The 23509-nt window shown below is 38.7% G+C and overlaps 1 pseudogene; it reads right to left on the bottom strand.

Annotated features, from left to right (window-relative positions):
- The window catches only part of LOC141570514 (PEST proteolytic signal-containing nuclear protein pseudogene), a 32915-nt pseudogene extending 13478 nt beyond the window's left edge, over nucleotides 1–19437 (bottom strand).
- Nucleotides 19438–23509: the final 4072 nt, after the last annotated feature.

Below are 23509 nucleotides of genomic sequence, written 5' to 3'. Positions count from 1 at the left end.
TGGTAGTTTGAAAACTATGGCATCATTCCGAACATGAGATGTGAAACAGGACAAGGAGCTGGCTGAGTCATCTGGTAAAACTTTGATTTATGTTTTCAGTTGCTCTCACAGGATGGATGATGACCCTCCATTCCCCACACGTGCTCCACAAAGGCAAATGAACATCACCCTTCAGGACATCCAGTCTAACAATACCCCTGGGCATTGACTCTACCTTATTTAACTTGAAAATGTACCAAAGGATGTGGTGTAGGTCAGAGATGGAATAAGAAGTGAGGTATGGTGTGGGTGTCTGTTGCTCATACCATATGGTACTAAAAATTCTAAAATTTTCATATAGTTTATAAAATGTCCATAAAGTAGACATTAAGTACCAAAATGATGTCATCAAAATTCCTTGTCATCTAAATGCTTTCCTTCAACGTGCACAGTTGCTCTCTTTCTTCATATATGTGACAATTCAAAAGGAATAAGATGAGTTTTATGCAAAGCAAGAGATCTTACATTGAAATATTTGTTCCTTAAATAACTCAAGAAACAAACTATTCAACATAAGATATCCTGCTAATTTAACTTTACCCAGTGTCTGTAAAACTTTAAAAGCTAATATATTCTTTAATTTGTCTTGATGTGGCCCCTACATTGCATGGTTTGCATGCAATGTTTTATCTCTTTTCATTTACACAAATATTCATGCAAAATAGTAACAAATCAGCTTACTTTCCAAATAAGAAAAACTGAACCATGGAGAAATTTGTTTCTTGCCCAAGGTCATACTAGTTATTAACTTGGTTTGTTGGAAATTGTCACCTATTATTTTTCTGAAACTTTCTGTAGCTTCTCAGGATAAGGTGGCAAATGAACTCATAAAACCTTTAAAACCACTGGGCAACTTACCAAACAGAAACATATTTAAAAATACATTGTCTCAATTGAGCAGAAAATTTAATCAAAACAGTGTCAAACCGTACTATTTTTAAGGTATTTTGGGGAGATTGTCCCAATTTCAGGAAATCAGATTTTCTCCTCCCACTTCCCTCACCACCAGAGATGAGGGCAACAATCTAATTCTGTGGATTTAGGAATAATATTTGGAAATCACTGGATAAAATAAAATAAAAATCTGACTCCGTGAAATATCTGTAATTATTATTTTCTACAAAAAGCACACAAAAATGTCTTGGACAGAGAAAACATAAAAATAAAAATAAATAATAGGGAAATAATTTTTAAAGACATGATATTTTTATAACTTAGATAGACAGGAAGAAGAAATAAATTGTTTGTATGAATATTTTTATATAACATTACCATTGACTATGCATTAGATAGATCTATCTGAAATAGTGCGATCACTTTTGAACTTGACCATTTAAAGGTAACACAGAAAAAATATGTAAGTTCTTTAAAGGAATTATGTTTGGCAAATTTTGTCTGGTTATTGTTAGATTATGAAAGACAGATGTAATTTTAAGGAACATGATAAACATATCCATATATTAGAAGGATTATTAGATGTTAAAACATATATTACAAGTTGTTCTAGTCTCTAAGGGGTAGAATAGCATCACTGAAAAGAAGGGCAGGGTTAAGTTTTGTATAAGCAATGTAGAAGCATTTAGAATTGTACAACCACACATATGATATCCTGATGAAGTCAGCTCCCCAAGTCTAGGTGGGTTTGGACCAATGCAATAAAATCAAATATGGACAATGTTAAAGAAGGGATTGGATGAATATTTGATGATTAGTTATAGACAAAATGAACTTCAAGTTCTTTCTATTTCCAATATAATTGCTCCTTGGTGCCCATGGGGGATTTGTTCCAGCCCCCCTGTGGATACTAAAATCTGGGGATTCTCATGTCTCTTATATAAGATGGCACAGTATTTGCATATGACCTGTGTACATCCTCCCATAGACTTCAAATCATCTTTAATTTGTTTATAATATCAAACACAGTGTAAATACTATATAAATACTCATTATACTATATTGTTTATGGAATACTTACCAAAAACTGTGTACATGTTCTGTACAGATATAACCATTATAGCCTTAACCACATACACATCAGCAGCAATGTAGCTTATTTTTCAAATATCTTCCATCTGTGGTTGGTTGAATCTATGGATGTACCCTTAGATATGGAAGGTTGACTGTATTCTATGAATTTCATGTAGAGACTTTCTGATATTTTCTGAGTGAGCAACGGGGAAGAAAGAGAAATATTTGGACTGGATCACATGTTAACAAAAAATTTAAATTATTGTTCTGACTAGTGTGTTATTTGACAAAGTTAATTAACATAAGGGTGGGTGGAGTAGCACTCCAGTCAAGGAACCCTTCAACCTTGATAATTTTCCTATTCAATATAATGACTTTTTGCATGAGCTGTATTATTTTAATCAAAAATTCTACTTATCCAAAATTATTAACTAAATTGAATCAATACCACCTTTCATTAAGTGACCTAAAGATGCACAATATTAGATTTCCACAAGAATCCATTTTTTCATTTCCCTCTCAAACATTAATTTGTCACCTACTTAACAATAACTGATTCCTAAGACTTCCATTCAAAATGGCAAGGCAGATAAACTCTGTGCTTGCTTCCTCCCATGACCACATCAAAAATACAAATAAATTATAGAACCATCCTTGCTGAAGACTAGCTGAACAGAATGTGTGTAACTAAGGATATAAAGAAGAAGCCACACTGAGACAGGTAGGAGGAGCAGAGGTAGGAAACAGGCTGGTGTCACACCCACATATGGCAGTTAAGGATTGGGAGGGATATCTCAGCTCTGGAGGTCCCTACTGAGAAGCAAGGGGTCCCAGCCCCACACCGGGTTCCCCAGCCTGGACCACCAATGCCAAGAAGAAAATTCACCATAATATTTGGGTGTGAAAACCAGTGGGGAGTATGGGCAAGATGAAGGGCTGATGGAATTCCAAGCACTCCTCTTAAACGGCCCACACATGGACTTACTCGCTGACAAACTCACTGGCTCTCAGCTCCAGCACTTGGGCAGGCACTCAAAAAGCACCAGGGGCAAATGGGGAAAAACTGAATTGTCTGGTTTCAAGATGAGAACTGAAGGGGCAACTCTTTCTGGGACTAAAAGTATTGGTAGGCATCATTGTTCCTTTGCTGAGCTTTTCCGACCCCAGCCTGCAGGTGCAGGCAGGCACCAAATCTGAGTCTCTATCAAACTCATGCCACCCTGGTTATTCCCTGAGGACCTGCCCTACTCAACTTGTACACCAGGCCAAATATTTCAGTGGCTTTTCCTTACAAGCTGCTGCCCTCAGCCCATGCTGAAGACTTTCCCCAAAATCTCTCAAAGGTCCACAAACCCCAAACAAAGCAGTGGCTGGCTGAGCATGCCCTTTTCTTGTGCTAAGCAGCCCTGCTCCTAGTGGCAGTCAGTCTCCTTTCACAGCATAGCTTCTCCCAGGCATCTCCAAGTCCCAGACAGGCAGCTACTAACTGAAGATCATATTGTAGTTCCTACCAGGTGGCCCTGAGCTGGACACAGGCAGTGGCTGAACATGGCCTACAGCAGAGACTCTCCCAAGATGCCCTAAAACTAACACACCTGGTGGCTGGCTTCAGATTACACCAGAACACAAACCAATGAAGAATGCATTAGGTAGAATCAACAGCAAATTACATGAAACAATAATTGAATAAAAAATTTGGAAGACATGGTATCAGGAAACATCAAATCAAAACAGAAAATAAATAAATAAATAAATAAATAAATAAATAAATAAATAAATAAAATTAAGATAGTTGAAGGGGCCTCTGGGAAAACATCAAGTGTACCAAGATTTGCATCACAAGGGTACCAGAAGGAAAAGACATAGAGCTAGGGATTGAACCTATTTGAAGAAATGATGACTGAAAACTTCCCTAACCTGGTGAAGGAAACAGATATACAAGCCCAGAAAGCATTGAGTGTCCAGAACAAGATGAGCACAAAGAAGCCCAGACCAAGACACATCGTAAGTAAAATGTAAAAGCTTAAAGACAAAGAGACAGTCTAAAAAGCAGCAAGAGAAAAGCAGTTAGTTACCTACAAGGGAGCTCTCATAAGAATGTCAATGATTTCTCAACAGAAACTTGCAGGCCAGAAGGCATTGGCAGGAAATATTCAAAGTGATGAAAAACAAGGACCTACAACCAAGACTACTCTACCCAACAAAGCTATCATTTAGAATCAAAGGACAGATAAAGAGCTTCCCAGACAAGAAAAGGCTAAAGGAGTTCCTCTCCACCCAAGTATTATAAGTAATATCATGTTTCCCCAAAAATAAGACCAGGTTTTATATTAATTTTTGCTCCAAAAGATGCATTAGGGCTTATGTTCAGGGGATGTCATCCTGAGAAATCATGCTAGGGCTTATTTTCTGGTTAGAGCTTATTTTTAGGGAAACACAATATTAAAGGGATTTCTTTAAGAAGAAGAAAAAGAAATATGAATAATAAAATAGTAATAACCACATACCCATCAATAATTACTTTAGATGTTAATGGATTAAATGCCCGAATCAAAATACAGGGTGGCTGAATGGAGAAGACATCAAAACCCTTATATATGCTGCCTACAAGAGACCCACTTCAGATTGAAAGACAGACACAGACTGAAAGTAAAGGGATGGAAAAGATATTTTAGGCAAATGGAAAAGAAAAAAAGCTGGGGTAGCAATACTTATACAAAAATAGACTTTAAAACAGAGGCTATAGCAAGAGACAAAAAAGGGCATTTCATGTACAGTAGCCAATATATGGAAGCAACCTAAGTGTCCATAAAGAAGATATGGTACATATAAAAAATGGAGTATTACTTGGCCTCAAAAAAGAATGTAATCTTAACATTTGCAACAACAGATGGACCTAGAGGGCATTATGCTAAGTGAAATAAATTAGACACAGAAAGACAAATACCATATGATTTCACTTACAAGTGGAATCTAAAAAATGAAATAAATAAACAATCAAAACAAAAACAAACTCATGGATCAATAGAAAAAAAATGATGGTTGCCAAATGGGAGGGGGGGTAAGAGGCTGGCTGAAAATGGTAATTAAGGAATACAAATTGGCAATTACAAAGAAGATATAGGTATGTAAAGTGCAGCATAGGGAATACAGTCAATAATATTGTAAGTATATATGGTGCTAGATGGGTACTAGGCTTATTGGGGACACTATAAGTTAACCACTATACTGTATACCTGAAACAAATATACTATTAATTATCAACTGTAATTAAAAATAAAAAAGTTAAGAAAAGATGGTCAATAAGATTTCAAAGTGAAATAAAAACCTGTATTCCTGAGTTTAATCTTTAATATTGCTATAGTCCAATCATTCCTCCTCCACTTCCTTTCTAGTGATAAGAAATGGCGTTTGGATTTAGAGGACATAGAGAATAGAGACAAATGGAGGAGGCTTAATTTTCATGTGGAAGTGTCTTTAAGAAGCAATGTTTCTAGCATCAGCTTAATTAGACCAAGGCAAAGAAAAGATCTGGAAATGAAAAATTAAAATTGATTGTAATTTATAATGCTGGAAAAGGTTTATGAAGTTAGTATTGATTTTTTCAACAAATATTTACCAAACATTAAGCATATGGTAATCACTCTGCTCAATTCTTGGAATACACTGCCCTATAGGAGGATCCGCTCTGGCACAATTAGGAGACAAACACAGAATTGTGTTTAGTGCAGTGCCACACTAAAGGTCCTCAGTAGTGTGTAAGAAAATAGTGAGATTTAGCTAAGACCAGAGCAAGCTGATGAGAAAAAGAATTATCGTAGTTAAAAAAGAAAAATGTGGGGATAAAGAGAGCAGAGTTACATTATATAAGACAAGGAAAGTTTATTTGAATTTTAAAGATTGTAAAAATACAGATTCTTGAGATGATGTGTAGTAAATATGCTCATCTACACAGTGGCAACTTCATAGATATCCTGCCTAATGCTGCAGCACAACTGAAATTCAGTGCCCTCTGCCTGTCACTGGGAGTCAAGGGATTGTTGAAACAAAAGTATCTTAATGACATAAGACTTTTATAAAGGGTTTTTGTTGTTGTTGTTGTTGTTGTTAGGATGTAGAAATATGACCTGTCTCTTAGTCTCTCAACTCCATTTGGTGTTTTGTTTGTCTACAACATACGAACACGCTCAGTGCAATAAATCCATCACAGCAGGGCACATTGTCTCTCCCAAGCATTGCAGCTCCCATCACTGGCAGCTTGAGGGGAAGGCACTGCGACTGTGAAGTCAGAGCCTAGGGGTGTTCAGGCAGAAAATAGGACACAAATCAGGGAGAGAAGAGAATGAATGACAAAGGAGGATATTGTCTTTCCTCAGAAAAGTAAAATAAAATCAGCAAGTAAATCTGACAGAAAGAAACACCTTGCTAAGTAGAACTCTGGGGCCAGCAAGAGAGTTGGAATTTGAGTTCAGGTTTTAAATAAGTGTCTTCAGGAAGTGGCATGAGTTTCATTTGCTTTGTCACATGCATTTCTGCATTCCAAGAGAAAAATGTCAAATGTTTTTTGAAGTGCCCATCTGACTGATATGCTATTATTGTTATTATTACCACTCAACCTGTTTCAGAGCCTAATTTAACCACCACCAAGAAGAGAAATTATGGGATTAATAAAGATGTTCAAAAGCTGGTCCAACCCTCACTATTTGGAAATGTTAATAGGATGAGAGCAGCATGTTGGAACGGGCTGTACAAGGATTTCTAAGTTTGCACTGCATCTTTCATGGAAATTCCATAGTATCTTTATTTATTTTTTTGTCCAACTGGTTTTCTAGTTTTAGTGATGGGTGTTTGTGCACAAAGTAATAAATGATTGCTCATGATAACTGTATGGATTCAAATATTGAAGCACAAAGATAGCTAGTTGTTAATAGAATGGTTGTTTACTGAAAAGAAAATTCCTGTTACTTTCAGTTTTCTTTTTGTAGTTACAATTTTATATGTAATAACCCCAAGCAAGGGACATACTGTGTTTCCCCAAAAATAAGACCTAGCCAGACCATCAGCTCTAATGTGTCTTTTAGAGCAAAAATTATTATAAGACTCGGCATTATATTATATTATATTATATTATATTATATTATATTATATTATATTATAAAGACTGGGTCTTATAGTAAAGTAAGACCAGGTTTTACATTAATTTTTTCTCCAAAAGACGCATTAGAGCTGATGGTCCGGCTAGGGCTTATTTTCGGGGAAACACAGTATGTACATAAAAAGCAGTATCAGAAGTAAACAGTGGAAGGTACAACTTCATGACCTTTGACATGTATGGACCCATTTTTGCACTATTAATAATCTAAATAAAAATTAAGTATTCATATGTAAATACAGATGTGTAAATTAATTTGACTCAGTGTTTATTTTATGTCTTCTGCATACCAAATAAAGTATAAGTATGATTATATTATTCTTTCTAACATTGAAAAAGGTGTAATCCCATTGATTTAACTGTTTTGCAAGTGGCTAATTAATTACACTCCTTCAGTTCCTGAGAGCATTGTTTAAAAAAAAAAAAAAATTACCTGCCCCTTTCTAAAGCAGTTTGCAGTCTGAGACATTACATTTATATTCATGAAATATGAAAATATTAATGAAATGATTAAGGTGTGTGTTGTTAGAAAGAACCCAGTTGTCTAGGAGACAGTTCCTCTCAGACTTAATACCACACTTCACAGTGAGTATTCTAGAATACACTAGTGTATTCTAGTGTGTATGAGTGTGATCAGGAGCAGCACCAACTACTTCCAGCTGGAACAGTGATATTGATATGGTTTTTATTGGTGTGGCAGTTACATACCCATATCGGAACTGGAAAGCTGTAGGAATTCAGGAAAGTAAAATTTCACTGTATACTCATCGTGTTCTGGAGTAAACAGGGTCTGTGATGAGTGAAAAAGGATGGAAAGATCTGGCTAGGCAGAGAGAGGGATTTTTTTTTTTTCCCTCCAGCAGAAAGAAGCAAACAATAGAGGTAGGAGTGACTGCAAAGTAGGAGACAGATGAGGAGGAAAGCAGCCTCCATCAGTAGATGTTTCTGCCGGAAAGTGGAGCTGAATAGGTAGACTTGCTCTGGGGCAAGGGGGACCTTGGGTAAGATAATAGTCAGAGACTACGACATTGTCTCCAGAAAGAGTATCCATTCTGAGGTTCTCTTGAATGCTCGGTCTTTTCTTATAAATGTCACCAATAGAGAATTGTCATATAAATAAAGGAGCAATGTGAACTACAAGAAACATGAACCAAATATTGTTTTGTAAGTCTAGATAGATGATACATAGATAGATGGGTGGATGGAAATATGATAGATAGATAATAGGTAGATGATAGATAGCATAGATGAAATAGAAATAGACACATAAATATTTATTTATGATTTTTTTATTTTCCGATTACAGTTGACATGCTATACTAAATTAGTTTCAGGTGTATAACATAGTGATTAGACATTTATACAACTTACAGAGTGCTCACCCCGTTAGTTCTAGTACCCACCTGACACCATACATGGTTATTACAATATTATTAACTATATTCTCTATGCTGTTCTTTACACCCTGTGACTATTTTGTAACTACCAATTTGTATTTCTCAATCCCTTCCCCTTTTCACCCACGCTCCCAATTCCCCTCTCATCTGGCACCATCAAAACGTTCTCTGTATCTACAAGATTATTTCTGTTAGAGATGTAACTATTTAGATGGTTAGACCACAACAGTCTTATGGTTGTTGCTGACAGCCAGTAACTGGTGCCACAATGAAAATTAAGATTTGCTCCTAGGAGAGGGGATCTTCCTAGTCTGTGTTCTTTTAGTGTGGTTTAGACCCATTTATTATATATTTAACTGTGTGATGTTTTCATGATTGCAGATCAGAGTCCTTCTAACATGGATAGCTCCTTCCTTATGTGAAAGCTTATTTGGGGATTTGGAGATAAACTGGTCATATGTTAAAGGGGTTGGGGTGCACAACTTAACATCCTCCATCAGTTTTCCAAGAGGGGGTAACATAAGTGTTGAAATTTAATAGTCATAGTGCCTGGAATGAACCACATACATTATGAAATAGGATCCCAATGTAAGTTGCTTTTCAAGTAAAATGTGTATGTTTTAAAGAAAAAGAGAAAATTGACACTTCAGCAGTCTGTTCCCATCTTAAACCTTCTAGTCCCTCCACCCGTCCTCTAACACATATCTTTGGTCACAAGGAATAGTATTACAGAGGGAAAGATGCAGCATCAACCAGCCCCTGCTTTGGAAAAACACCACTAAGTGCAGTTTGATCTGATTCAACCTAATCACAATTATGATAATTAACCAAAAAGATTACAAAGGAATTAGTAAGAGAAATGAAAGACAATCTTATGGATTTTGAGTTTTTATCAGTTCACTTTCTTCTTTATATGGTTATCTCCTTACATGAGATACTGTTATTTGGCAAAGTTTGATTTAAAAAAAAAATACAATTAGTACTTACATAAGCATCAAATTCTTTCTTATGGTTATTGACAAAATTAGCTCGTTTCCTTTACTCCTTCCTGACACTACAGGGATCCAGAAATTACAATTTGCATAGCACAGAAGTCAGTAGAACTTTGACTCCCTCCCAAATAATACATGTGGTACAAAAAATGTGTATTTTGTCCTGAATGAGGTAATTTGACATGGTAGCTTAGATGTCATGTAGGCCCAAGTGAGAATTCATAATCAATCTGTTTAAGCCCCAGATCTCCCCATTTTTAAAATGGAGATCCCCCAAGGTTATGATAATGTTTACATGAGATGCATCAACAGAGAGACTAGCAGTCCTTGGCACACAATAGGTCTCTTTCTAATTGTTATTCCTTCTACAAAGAGTGCTGCATCATCACTAACGTGTCCTATGGACACGGTGTTTGAATAATTCCCATGTCTTGGTCCTTAAACTATGATTATCAAAGGTTTGAGCTCAAATGATAATTTTAGCCCACTTCAAGCTTCCCTCTAGAATCTGCAATGATCAGTTATTCTGCTCTATTTAGAGCCATAAATCATTTCATACAAGAAATCAGCTGTGCTTCACCAAAATGGTAATCACCATTGAACTTTACAGAATTGAGACAAAGTACACACTGAACTTGTCTTATCAGCTAGCTTTCAGCCTGACCTGAACAAGGCATGTCACATTTACCCTGTCAATAATCTTGACAAGAGTTTATTGTGCCAAATTGTAACTCATAATGGTAAAATTTCACTCATTGTGACAGGCAGTAGTGAAATCATTTTTGAGCAGCAGGGATTTCCTGGTGGCTAGGAAATCACGCTTTGTTCATGTTGTAGGGACAGCCTTACAGGTAAAGCAGGCTTGCTCTAGGTCTCCCAGGGTATCCATTTTTAGATGGATATACTTTAATAGAGGTTACAAACCATGATGCATTTAGAAAAGAGCAGATTTGCCAACAAATCTCGGGGTTCACATGACAGTTTTATCTAATCCAGAATACTCTCCAACAATGTTGAATAGGTGCATTTTCTCCGGGGACTGCTCCATTGGTCACCCTCTCCAAGCAATGCACCCCTTACTAAATGTATGATACCACTAAAACATATTTAGTAATAAGAAAGCTGCTTGGCATTTGGGGGAATTTTGGGTATGATACCACTAAAACCAATTTAGTAATAAGAAAGCTGCTTGGCATTTGGGGGAATTTTGGGAAAGAATGGTGAATAATTTTGAGGAATATTTTTTCCTGCTATGGAGAGATTAAGTGAATCTTTTCTAGGAACCCTCTCAAACTCCCCAAATACACATGCCTTTCAGATTCCGATTCTCCAAACCTCCATTTTGGTAACCGCTGCCCTAGTCAAAGTTAACTAATACTTTGGGGGGTGGGAGGGTTACTCCTCTGTGTTCTATTACAGAACATCTTCTCTCCTCATGATGAATGTTTGAGGGGTCCATTTCATTAGTAGATTTAAGTAAAGGCAGGCCTCTTTCTATTCTAGACTATTGCAATAAAGTGAATATCACAATAAAACAAGTCATACCGAGTTTTTGGTTTTCCAGTGCTTATAAAATTTATTTTTACACTGTATTGTAGTCTATTAAGTGTGCAATAGCATTATGTCTAAAAAATATACATATCTTAATTAAAAATGCATTATTGCTAAAAAATGCTAACCATCACCTGAGCCTTTAGTGAGTCATAACCTTTTTGCTGGTGCAGGGTCTCGCCTCAGTGTTGACGGCTGCTGACCGGTCAGTATGGTGATTGATGAAGTTTGGGGTGACTGTGGCAATTTCTTAATATAAGACAATAAAGTTTGCTGTATCAATTGACTCTTCCTTTTAGAAACAATTTCTCTATCGCATGCCATGCTGTTTGATAGCATTTTACCACAGAACTTCTTTCCAAATTGGAGTCAATCGTCTCAAGTCCTGACCCTTCTTTATCAAATAAGTTTATGGGATATTCTAAATTTTTTGTGTTCATTTCAATAATCTTTACAACATCTTCACCAGGAGTAGATTCCATTTCAAAATATCATTTTCTTTGCTCATCCATAAGAATTAACTCCTCCTTCATTGAAATTTTAATATGAGATTACAGCAATTCAGTGACACCTTCAGGCTCCACTTCTAACTATAATTATCTTTCTATTTCTACCACATCTTCAGTTACTTCTTCCATTAAATCCCTCAAAGTCATCAATAAGTGTTGAAATCCACATTTTCCACACTCCTGTAAATGTTGATCATTTGACCTCTGCCCATGAAGTGCAAATATTTTTAAGAACATTTAGAATGATGAATTCTTCCATAAAGTTTTCACTTTACCTAACTCTATTAGAGGAATCACTATTTAAGGCAGTTATAGCCTTACATAATATATTAGGTTGGTGCAAAAGGAATTACAGTTTTTGCAATTATTTTTAACCTTTAAAACCACAATTACTTTTGCACCTACCTAGTATTTCTTAAATAATAAGACTTGAAAGTCAAAATTACTCCTTTATCCATGGACTGTAGAATGGAAGTTGTGTTAATAGTCACGGAAACAACACTATACAGTGTACATCTCCATCAGAACTCTTGGGTGACCAGGTGCATTGCCAATAAGCAGTATTATTTTCAAAGAATTTTTTTCGGGGGTAGGGTGCTTAAAATATCCAACAAATCATGTTGTAACAAGCTTTGTTGTTCCGCTTATAGAGCACAGGCAGAGTAGATTTCGCAAAAGTCTTAGGTTGCTAAGATTTTCAGAATGGTAAATGAGTATTGGTTTCAACGTAAAGTCACCAGCTACATGAGCCCTTAACAAGAGAATCAATCTGTCATTTGAAGCTTTGAAACCAGACATTGATTTCTCTCTACAGCTGCAAAAATCTTAGATGGCATCTTCTTCCAATGTAAGGTTATTTCATCTACATTGAAAATCTATCGTTCAGTGTAGCCACCTTCATTCATTATTTTAGTTAGAGCTTCTGCATGACTTGCTGCAGCTTCTACAGCAGCACTCGCTGCTTCTCCTCACACTCTCATGTTACGGAAATGGCTTCTTATCTTAAACCTCATGAACCCACCTCTGTTAATTTCAAACTTTTCTTCCTCACCCTCTCAGCCTTCATAGAATTGAAGATGTGGCCTTGCTCTTAATTAGGTTTTGGCTTAAGGGAAAATTGTGGCTGGTTTGATCTTCTATCCAGACCACTAAAACTTTTTCCTGTTTTTCTTTCTTATTGCATATTCACTGGAGTAACATTTTTAATTTACTTCAGGAACCTTTGCTTTGCATTCACAGTTTGGTTAACTGTTTGACATAAGAGGATCACCTTTCACACTGTCTTGTGTTTTTACACACTTGCCTTACTTACTAAGCTTAATGATTTCTAACTTTTGATTTGAAGTGAAAGACCTATGACTTTTTCTTTCTTTTGTGACTTGAAGTCTTAGAGGCCATTGTAGGGTTATTAATTGGCTTAATTTCAATATTGTGTATTTCAGGGAATAGAGATGCCTGAGGTGAAAGTGACAGATTGGGGAATTGCCAGTCAGTGGAGCAGTCAGAACCCACACAACATTTTGGAGCCAGGGAGAGGTCTGATTTAATTCAGTATGGTTAATGAGAGAACACCGAGAGAGGGGCCTGGGAGCTGTATGTGGCAAAGTTTTAACAGTGCTGAGTGGAGTACAGAAAGGAGTAGAGTGAGAGGGATGTTTCACTTAGAGCAGATCTCTTCCCAGTAATCTCTGGAGGGAAGCACAGGGAAGAAACTTACATTACGTTTACATGAGTGTGGGGGCAGAGCCCCAGAAAGTAGTTTCCAGGCTCTCGGCCTCACATAGAAAGCTGCTGGCTCAGGTAGTAAATGGCCATCAACTGTGATGGGATGGCCATCAGCTGAGGCTAGTTGGCCGTCAGCTGTAACCAGTGAGCCATTGGCCACAATATAACTGCTGTGGCTACGCTAGCAGAAGAAGAGAAGAATGGGGGCTAGCAAGAAGATGGCAGCTGGGCTGGCAAGTGTGGGTGGCGATTTGTGGACAGTGTGGATCCAGCCTCCAGTGAGAGTATAGTGCTGCCAGAGAGAATATAGTGGTATGACTCCCCTACCTATGGCTCCATGGGTGCTCCTTTTTGGCCTCACCATATCCTGCGTTCTTGTGTGGGGAGCGGGAGCAGAGACCCCGCAGGCCGCCCCGCCCGACAAATGGCGCAGCGAGCAGGGTCTCCCGCACAACAATGAGGTAAATTGTGGTTTATCCCAATATGTATGGTGTGTCCACATGCAAGGGGTGACTTACAAGATTCTAGAAGTGGGTACTGATCATTGAATGAGAAGGCCCATACTTGGGCATTGACAATAACAGGCATGGGTTATTAGAATTGTCTACCTTGACTAACCTAACCCAATACGCAGGTGGAGAGGCTGGTCTAATTGAACAGAAAAGTTAGTTACCAGAGAAAAATTTGTTACTGCTATAACTGTAACAGGTTTTGGTTGATGAATCCAAACTAGGGTCAAATTCCCTGATTGTACTAATTCCTGGGAAATCTTAATCATCAAACTATTTTGCCAAGCGTAGGCACAAGTCCAGAGAGCAATAACATGAGGTAAAATCATGGCAGTTTGTGGCCAGCAGTATAATCAAATATTTGTAGGAAAAGGCGTAAACAATGAACTGGATCCCAATAGTTGTTCTCACCATTAGAGGTTGGTTCTGTCTGAAGTTGTAACAGGTATTTCTCATCTGTTGCATTATCACTATTAACTAACAAAGGAATGAAACAGTATCCATATGTTGGTACAGTAAGTAGCAGGTTTGGCTTATTATCACACAAATACAAGTTAAATGATTAAACAAATCAGGCAACATATGTGGATAGCTAAGCAAATAAAAGATAAAATAAAATATGCCCCAGCTAATGATACATATAATAATAATATATGTATAATAATAATATATGCATATATACATTAGCTATATATATATGTATGTATGTATATATATATTAAATATATATATATTATATATATAATATATATATAATATATATATTTTCATGGGAATTATGACTTATCCATGATGGTTTCTCTTAAGCTTCAGCTTGAGACCTGGTCTGGGTTCACAGGTGTACTGGTCAGCAGGTGTCGCTGCTTGTCCTTTGTGCGTGTTTGCATCTACTGCAGGCTGGGTCTCAGGGGTCTGCAGTTGGGTCAGGAACCAGCATTACTGGAGTGTGATTAATCCACAGCTTGAGTCCCCCTAGTTTAACAGAAGAAGGAGTTAACAGTAAAACTTGGTAAGGATCCATGTGCTGTGCTTGGAGTTAAACCTCAAGATGACAGTCCTTCCAAGTTTTAAGGAACACCCGATTTCCAGGCTTACTGAGATGGATGGGAACATCTGTGGGGTACATCATTCTATTAGAAGCAAATTGGTGAAGAACATTCGATGATTGTACATACCTGACAGTGTCTAATTATTTTACCTTTAAATCAGTTGCCTGTCCACTTAGCTGCTCAGAATATAGGGAGGGTCTCCCATATAATATCTCATAAGGGCTTAACTGAAGCCTTCTTCTAGGAGCCACTCTAAGTCTAAGCTGTGCAATAGGCAACACTTTATCCCAGGCTCAGCTAGTCTCTCGGCAGGTTTTGGCTATTGTCTCCTTTAAAGTATGGTTCATTTTCTTAGTCTCTCCTGTAGATTGAGGTCTCCAGGACACATGTAAGTTCCATTTTATTCTGAGCTTCTTAGAGATGTCTTGAGTTCCAGAGGCAATAAAAACACTGCCATTGTCACTCTGAATGGAGAAGGGCAATCTGACCTGGGGGTGATTTCTTTGAGCACATCTTTCACTACTGCAGAAGCCTTTGCAGAGCAGGAAGGGAATGCCTCCACCCATATAGTGAATGTGTCCACTGTAACCGGTAAGCAGCAAAATCTACAGTAAAATCTGTTTGCCAGTCTTCCCCAAGGCCTTCTCCCCTAGCTTGTATTTCCATTTATGGTGGGGTTGGCCCCATCTTGGAGTTATTTTTGGCACAAATCATGCATTTTTGAGTGATGCTCTGTATATTTCTCTGTCTCCCGGGCTCTCTGATATACTGCTGGGTCCATAGGAGTGTGGCATCTCAGCCATAACGTGGGCGTTGGTGTATTAGCTCAGTGACTTCCTCCACAAAGTGTTTGGGAACAGGATTATTTCTTGGTCATTCACAAGCCAAGTTTTAGATTCTGCCTGTGTGGGATTGGGCCCCCATTCTTTTAATCTTTCTAGCTCCTTAGGAGAGTATTGGGTTAAACTGTGTCAAACGTATACCGTAAATTAAGCCATAAGCAAAGTATCCTTGTTTTCGGTTGCCAACTTTGCAGCCTGGTCAGACTGGTTATTTCCATGAGGTGTAGTACAGTCAGTTTTATGATGTCCTGGGCAATGCATATTGTCAATTCCTCAGGTAGTTTCAGGATCTCTTAGGAATGTTTAGTTAATTTTCTTTCCAGAAGTTAATAAACCCCTGTCTTTCCAAATAGCCCAATGTGCATGCATTATGAGTCAGTGTAATCATTTAGTTTCTTATCTATTCCCAGGTGGAAGGCACAGGTGAGAACTACCACCTCAACTTTTGCACGGAGGTGCCTGATGGGAGAGCTTCCACTTTCCGGGTCTCTTGTAGAATCAGTAAGGCATATTCAGTCTTCTGGACCCCTGGGTCCACAAAACTGCTGCCCTCGGTTTGCATCTTCAAATTTGGGCTTTCTAGGGCACATCAGTCAAGTCCATCCTGCTAGAGTAAACTTGCTCAATAACTTGCAAGCAGTTATGTAGAGGCCCTTGAGATGGAGTTGGGAGTAAGTTAGCAGGATTTAAGGAGTCATGTTAGGGTTATCTAATGAAATCTCCTCGTATTTCCCTACATGGCCTGAAATTAGCCAACAGTCCCCTTTCTGTTTAAGCGGCAGCAGCACACGTGAGGTATGCACCATGGTCAGGCTCCAAGTGACCTCTTGTATCAAGTCACAGGTGGCAGCTATGGATCTCAAACTTTCCAACGTCTTTCAGAAGTAAGCAGCCAGTCATTGGGACTTTCCAAATTTTCAGGATATCATCCCAGTGCTATCTTTTCTTTCATGCATGAAAAGGTCAAAACTTTTCTTTAAATCTGGCAATTGTAAAGCAGGGGCAGTGATCAGTTTTTCTTTGAAATCTTGGAAAGCCCTCTGACAATCTCCGGTCCAAATCACGGAATCACTGTCCCCCACCTTTAAGGCCTCAGGTAGAGGTTGTGCCATGAGTTCAAAACTAGGGACCCAAATGCAGCAAAATCATGCCGCCCCTCAGAGTCCCCATAATTGTCTTCTTGTGGTTGGGATGGCCACGCTTACCATAGCCTCCCGGTGGTCAGGAAGTTTCTCTGTCCCTTAGTCAATTCAAATGACAAACAGTTTACTGATGATTGAGAGACTTTCACTTTCTTTTTAGAAACCTTATAAACTCTAGCAGCCAAAAAAAAAAAAAATTAAAAAATTAAAAATAAAGTGGTGACTCTGTTTTTGTCTGAGTTTTCCTTAGATCTGCTGGCTGGTATGATATCATCTACATATTGAAGCAAAACACCCTCCTGTAACTGGAGCCCTCTTAAATCCATTGCCAGGGCACACAAGGTTGGACAGTTCTCACAGCCTCACAGCAACCCAGTCCAACAGTGTGATTGTTCACTTTTTGTTTCTAAATCTGCCCATTAAGAAGCAAATCGTTCCTGGGATTCTGGACTCGATGGCATGCAAAAAAGAAAAAGAAAAAAAAAATTCTTTAGATCCAGCAATGTTAACCAGCAAAAGTTCCGGACAAGGTGGTCAGCAGTGTGTAGGCATTCAGGACCACTGGGTGATGTCTTCCATAAATTTGACGTATGGCTCTCAAATCCTGAACAAAGCGATGTTCTTCTCTACCTGGTTTCCTAAGTGGCAGGATGGGAGTGTTACAGGGTCAAGTAAGCTGGTATTCTAGAAAGGCAGTGTATTCTCATCTAGCTCAGTCCTTCAAAGGATATTGCTTTAAGCTCAGGGGTTTAGCATCCAATTCCAGTTTCACCTGCATTTTGTGGCAATATTTGCTCTTCTCAGACTCCTGTCAGCTCACGCTCCCATGCTTACCTGCTTCAAGCTGTCCTTTCAGGAAGGACATCAGTGACTTGGCTTCCTGTTCCCTGCCCAAGAAGTGCCAGTTGGAAGGCATGAGCTTCTTCTGACAGCAGCTCAATGTCCAGCCATCCCAGATCAAAAGTCATTTTAGCATTAAGTTTTGTCAATAAATCTCTGCCAAATAAAGGGATCATACACTCAGCATGTACAGAAAGCTATGTTTTAAGGTTGTGCTGACCCATTGGCAGTCTAGAGGTTCTAAGAAGAGCTTATTCATAAGCTTGCCAGATACTCCAGGGCAGTCATACTATTCGAGTCAGTTTAGCCAGTCCAGTGTTTAAAACCAAATAAGTGGCTCCAGTATCAATCCAAAAGTCTATTTGTCTGGTTCCCAACTATAGGGTCACCCAAGCTTCCTGGTGGGAGCCTGTCTCCCCAAGTTGGTCCCTCAGGTGCCCTCATTCATCATCACTTGCAGTCATTTCAGGCATGAGCAAGGCTTTCCTGTCCCCTTCTCTGGGCTGCTCATTCAAACACGAGCACCCTTTCTTCTAGAGGATTTCTCATTTACAGTAGGCACACTGTTTCAGACCCACTTTACGGTGTCCCTTTGGAGGGGTTCCTTTCTGGGGTCCTCCATTGGTCCCCTTGGAACCCAGAGGTCTTAATTTGGAACAAATTACTTTGTGTCTGGTCCTCCGGACCCTGCTGCCATGAGAAGTGAAGCCTGCTGTTTCATTCTTCTTTGTTCTTTCCGATCCCGTGCTTGATTCCAGCTGTTAAAGACCTTCAAAGCAACCTCCACCAACTGGGATATAGGCGTTCCATAAATGCCCTCTAGTTTTTGTAGCTTTCTCTGGAAGTCCGGAGCACATTGGATGACAAAAGTCTGTTCTGCCAATTTAAAGTTTGCAGTGTCCTCAGGACGTACTTCTGTATATTGGTGGTAATTCTCATAGATCCTTTAAAAAAATTTAGAGGGGTTTTCTCGTGGTCTTTGATGTGGCTCATGGACCTTATTAAAACTCCGCTGCTTTAGTATCCCTTTCTGCAATCCTACTAAATGCCGTCTTGATCATGTTCAGTCCTAGTTCTTCCTCGCTCATTCACGTCCCAGCCGATCCACTGTGGGTTGCAACGGAGGCAATGGCCCGCACAGGGTTTGCCGGGTTCTCGAGAGCAGCGGGTTAGCTGCTTCTCTGGCCTTTTCTATCACTACTCTCTTTTGCAGTCAGCAAAGTATTCAACAGTCTTTGAACATCCACTCAATCTGTGTTATGAGTGGCAAAGCTGGAAAGGAAACACTTTACATCCTCTTTCGATGGTCTCCATAAGACAGGCCTGTTATTCTTCCAGTTGTTTAAATAAGAAGTAGAAAATGAGGAATGTACCCACACAAAACCTGCTGACTCTTCTGAGCATTTACTCCCCTGATTGTCATTTGTCTCAAGGTGAATTGCCCCCTCCTGTACTGGAGTGGCTCCCTGGGGGAACTGTGTGCTCAGTCAGACACAAGAGGGGGAAACCATTCCCCCTTCCTGTGGTTTGTCCCTTTTCCTTTCTGGTCCAGCCAGATCAGGAGAGGCTATTGCCCGTACCTCGGGGCCCTAGCTCTGCACTCTATCCAGCATGTGGTGGAGGACGTACAGTGGGAGAACACGTTTGCTGATCTCTCACCTCCTGAGAGTCAGGCCACACCTTTTGTCCTTCCATTTGCTGGGAAGTCTCCCCCTGAACCATATCCCTCTGTAAATGATACATTCCCTCTGTATCGGCTCACTCTGATACAATAACATGCAAGCTTGTACATAAGGGATCTCATCCCACGTTCCTTCCTTTTCTCTCAAAATAATTCCAATTGAAAGATAGTGGTGTAATGTAAGGATCCATACATTGGCCATTGTCCCCCAGATCTAAGGGAACATGGTGGCCAGGCAGTGTTATAATGAAACACCACGTTTTTCTTTTCATGAATTCATAGCTAAAAATTTCCCAATTTCGTGAAATGCAGCAACAGTATTACAGGTTAGAACTGAGCTCATATCTCCGATTATTTTAAGTTATCATGGTCGGCTGTGAAAAAATCTCAAATTTAAGAACTAGCTTACTAATTCCCAAACAAATCAAATATGGCTTCAAAAGACTTTAGTCCTTCAGGCTATTTAGGGAAAGTCCCTCCAAAACCCCATGTCCTGTGTCTAAGCAGAACCAAATGCCCAAAGGGAGAGAACCTTGGTGCCATGGCACACAAGCTTCGCTACTTACCAGAGGTGTCTTACAAGCCAGGTGTCTTGTTTCCTTCACTGCAGAACCATAGCTAAGTGGGCCAGTTATGCCAAGCCAGCAGCCAAACACTTGGGGCTGTCTCTGGGAAAATTAAACTTGGGCACCTGCTGACAGATTACAAAGGTGTAGACCGGCCAAGGGCCAATATGCTGTGGTTGAGATGTCTACTAGGAACAGTCTCTTCTTACTCTCCCCAAATTGTTATAGAATCTGAAACCAGGTTCATTCGCCCAACACACAGAAAGTCAATTACACTGACCTGGGGTGCAGTGAAAGAAAGAAGGCGTTTATTACAAAGATGCCAATGAAGGAGGATGGACAGCTAATGCTCAAAGACCAAAGCTCCCAATAGCTTACAGTCAGGGTCTTTTAAGGGCAAACAATCATGACTAAATTGTTCAGGGTCAAGGGCTGTGATAGTTGGTCAGTGATGATGTAAGCTTCCACAATTTTCTTCATCTGATTTATTTCTCCTCTGGAGTCATCGTGACTGAGGTTGGGAAGTCTTCTTGCAAACAAACCAAAGTTCTGCAAAACATCTTGGGATAGTGAGTCATTGATGTTATGGTAAGAGCAGAAACACAGACCTAACTATCTTGTGCTTAACAGACTACAGTCTCTTTTTATCTTAAGCAGAGTAGAGTTTTGTATTTTCCCCAGAACTTACATTACAGGCAGGCATCCCAGGACATGAGTAACAGTCTTTCTTAATTTTCAGCTACAGTTTGCTTTGTGACAGACAACTCTTAAAATGGCTAAAAATGATTTTATCCAAAAGCTAAATTCTAGTGCTTTTTTGTTTTGTTTGTTTTTGTTTTGTTTTTATGATTTGCTGTCAGTTACAGTACCTGAACTGGACACTTATATAAGGAGTCACACAATGCCATAAATATGACTTCCATACAATTACGTAGAAGACATTTCCTTCCAGTGTGTGGGAGTCACAACTCCTATTATTATATTATATCTGATATCCTACCTTAAGTGGGGGGATTTTAGGAGGTGCTATGCATCACTCACTTCATGATCTGGGTGAACACGACCACACTCATGAAGAGATAGTGCAGCACATGGACAGAATGAGGACTCTAGAAATAAATATCCAGGGTATTGGTTGCTTGGTATTAGCTGGATTACTTAAACTCTCCTTGTCTCAGTTTCCTCATCTGGAAAATGAAGATAACGGTACTTACCATTTAAGACAGTTGTGAGTATTCTGAGTGAATACATATTGAAACAGTGGCTGGCACAGTCTAGCACAATAAATTGAGCTATTTTTATAGCCAATGATTCTAATGCCCAGAATAGATAAGCAATACCCTCTACCTGCTTCAGAGAAATATGTCTTAATCAATTAATTCCTATAGCTACTCCACGTCACATGAGCCATTTAAAAACATCTTCAAAGCTTTTTGTGAAATATGCTTCTTGGCTTTAGAGACTAATGCCACACAATTTCACACCACAGATACATGCCTCAACTAAATCAGATATACTTGTGGGAGGGAGCTTATGAAACTCTGTTTTCATATTATAAGATATTTTCTATGTTCCGGCAAGATGACTCCCATCTATGACATAGACAGGCTTCAGTAACCCTTCTCAGGGTGAAGGTACCACAATGAAGAAGGAGCTATTGAACAGGGATAAGGTGCGTTTCCTTGGAGAGATTAATATCTCCCGCGTCAACAAAAGGTGTTTGATAAAAACATTAATCACTATCAATCACAGCTTCCTACCCCAATGATTTAAATTCTAACACACACACACACACACACACACACACACACACACACACACACACACTATAAACATACCTTGCAATGTTGATTTAACATTTTCCTAAAAAATAAAATTTAATCTCAACATTCTTTCACTTCGTATAAAACAAGAGCCTTCAGAAAATAATGCAATACAATATGTATGTTGGACTAAACTATGAAAAAGTTCAAGCTCTCTTTTATGTGATGAAAGTACTGAACTTACATTTATTATGGTTCAGCTGAAGCAGAAGTAACCCACGGGCATAGAAGAAATACTAAATTAACATGTAAAACCAGATAGAGAGTAAACTGGAAATCAACAGAGAGATAAAAGGCAACCAATGAAAAGTGAATTATCTTGGCAAATTGGTAAGATTGAAATACAGAAATAAAAATGTGTAATGGCTACATACTGAAGGCCAACATAAGATCAGGAGACAGTATTTGCTGAATTCTTCCATGTAACCTAAATTGAAGCATAATGATTAGCTTAGTGGAGATTTAAGTAGCTTTAAACAGAATAAAATAAACATATCCATTCACAATTGTAATTCAAAATTCTTCCTCTGCCTAGAGAGTGGGGCCTGACTTATACCAAATGACATGAGGAGTATGCTGATTTCATTCCTTTTATTACACATACAGCTCCCGAGGGCAGGGCCAGCTGGTGAAAATTCATGTAAACTGGTATATTGTGAGCCCTTATTTACAAAGCATTAATAATACATCAGGAAGACAAAAGAATACTCCAAACAATAAACTCTAACAGCCCTGAACTGTGTTGTAATGCTGCTCTTTCCCCAGTTCAAGTCACACCACAGTTTCCTCTTGTGGCTGAAGTTTTTTTCCCTTATTCCTAATAAGTTTCTTCTGTTGGGACAGGACTTATTTCAAGTCTGAATTATGTTTCAAAACCTCAATTGTCTTGATGTGAGCATATAAAGAGAAGACCGATCTGTCTGTCTATCTGTCTGTCTATCTATCTATCTATCTATCTATCTATCTATCTATCTATCTATCTATCTATCTATCTACCTACCTATCTATCTGTTTATCTATCTATAGATAGATAGACATAGGTATATGGATAGGTATATGTGTGTGTGTGTGTGTGTGGAGAGAGAGAGAGAGAGAGAGAGAGAGGATATCTATATATAGATATAGATATAGTTAAAGTTTATTGGGGTGACAATTGTTAGTGAGGTTACATAGACTTCAAATGTACAATTCAGTAATACATCATCTATATATCACGTTGTGTGCTCACCACCCAGAGTCAGTTCTCTTTCCATCACCATGTATTGGAGACCCCTTTACCCTCATCTACCACCTCTCTCCCCCCCTCACCCTCTGGTAACCACTAAGCTATTGTCTGTGTCTATATGTTTGTCTTGTTCTTTTGTTTTTTGCAGTTTTATATACCACGTATCAGCGAAATCATATGGTTCTCGACTTTTTTCTGTCTGACTTATTTTGCTAAGCATTAAAATCTCAAGATTATCCATGTTGTTGCAAATAATACTATTTCATCTTTTCTTATGGCAGAATAGTATTCCATTGTGTATATATACCACATCTTCATTATCCATTCATCTATCAAAGGGCACTTTGGTTGTTTCCATGTCTTGACCAGTAAATAAAGCTGCAATGAACATTGGAGCACATGTCTTTATGGAGATATTTTTTCAGATTTTTTTGGTAGATACCCAGGAGAGGGATTGCTGAGTCATATGGTAACTTTATTCTTAATGTTTTGAGGAACC

The sequence above is a fragment of the Rhinolophus sinicus genome, chromosome 17 (genome assembly GCF_057876585.1).
Source record: "Rhinolophus sinicus isolate RSI-liver-muscle chromosome 17, RSI-T2T, whole genome shotgun sequence".
In the NCBI taxonomy this organism is placed as follows: Eukaryota; Metazoa; Chordata; class Mammalia; order Chiroptera; family Rhinolophidae; genus Rhinolophus; species Rhinolophus sinicus.
Note: the sequence above shows the minus strand (reverse complement) of the source record. Positions and strands in the feature narration are given on the sequence as shown.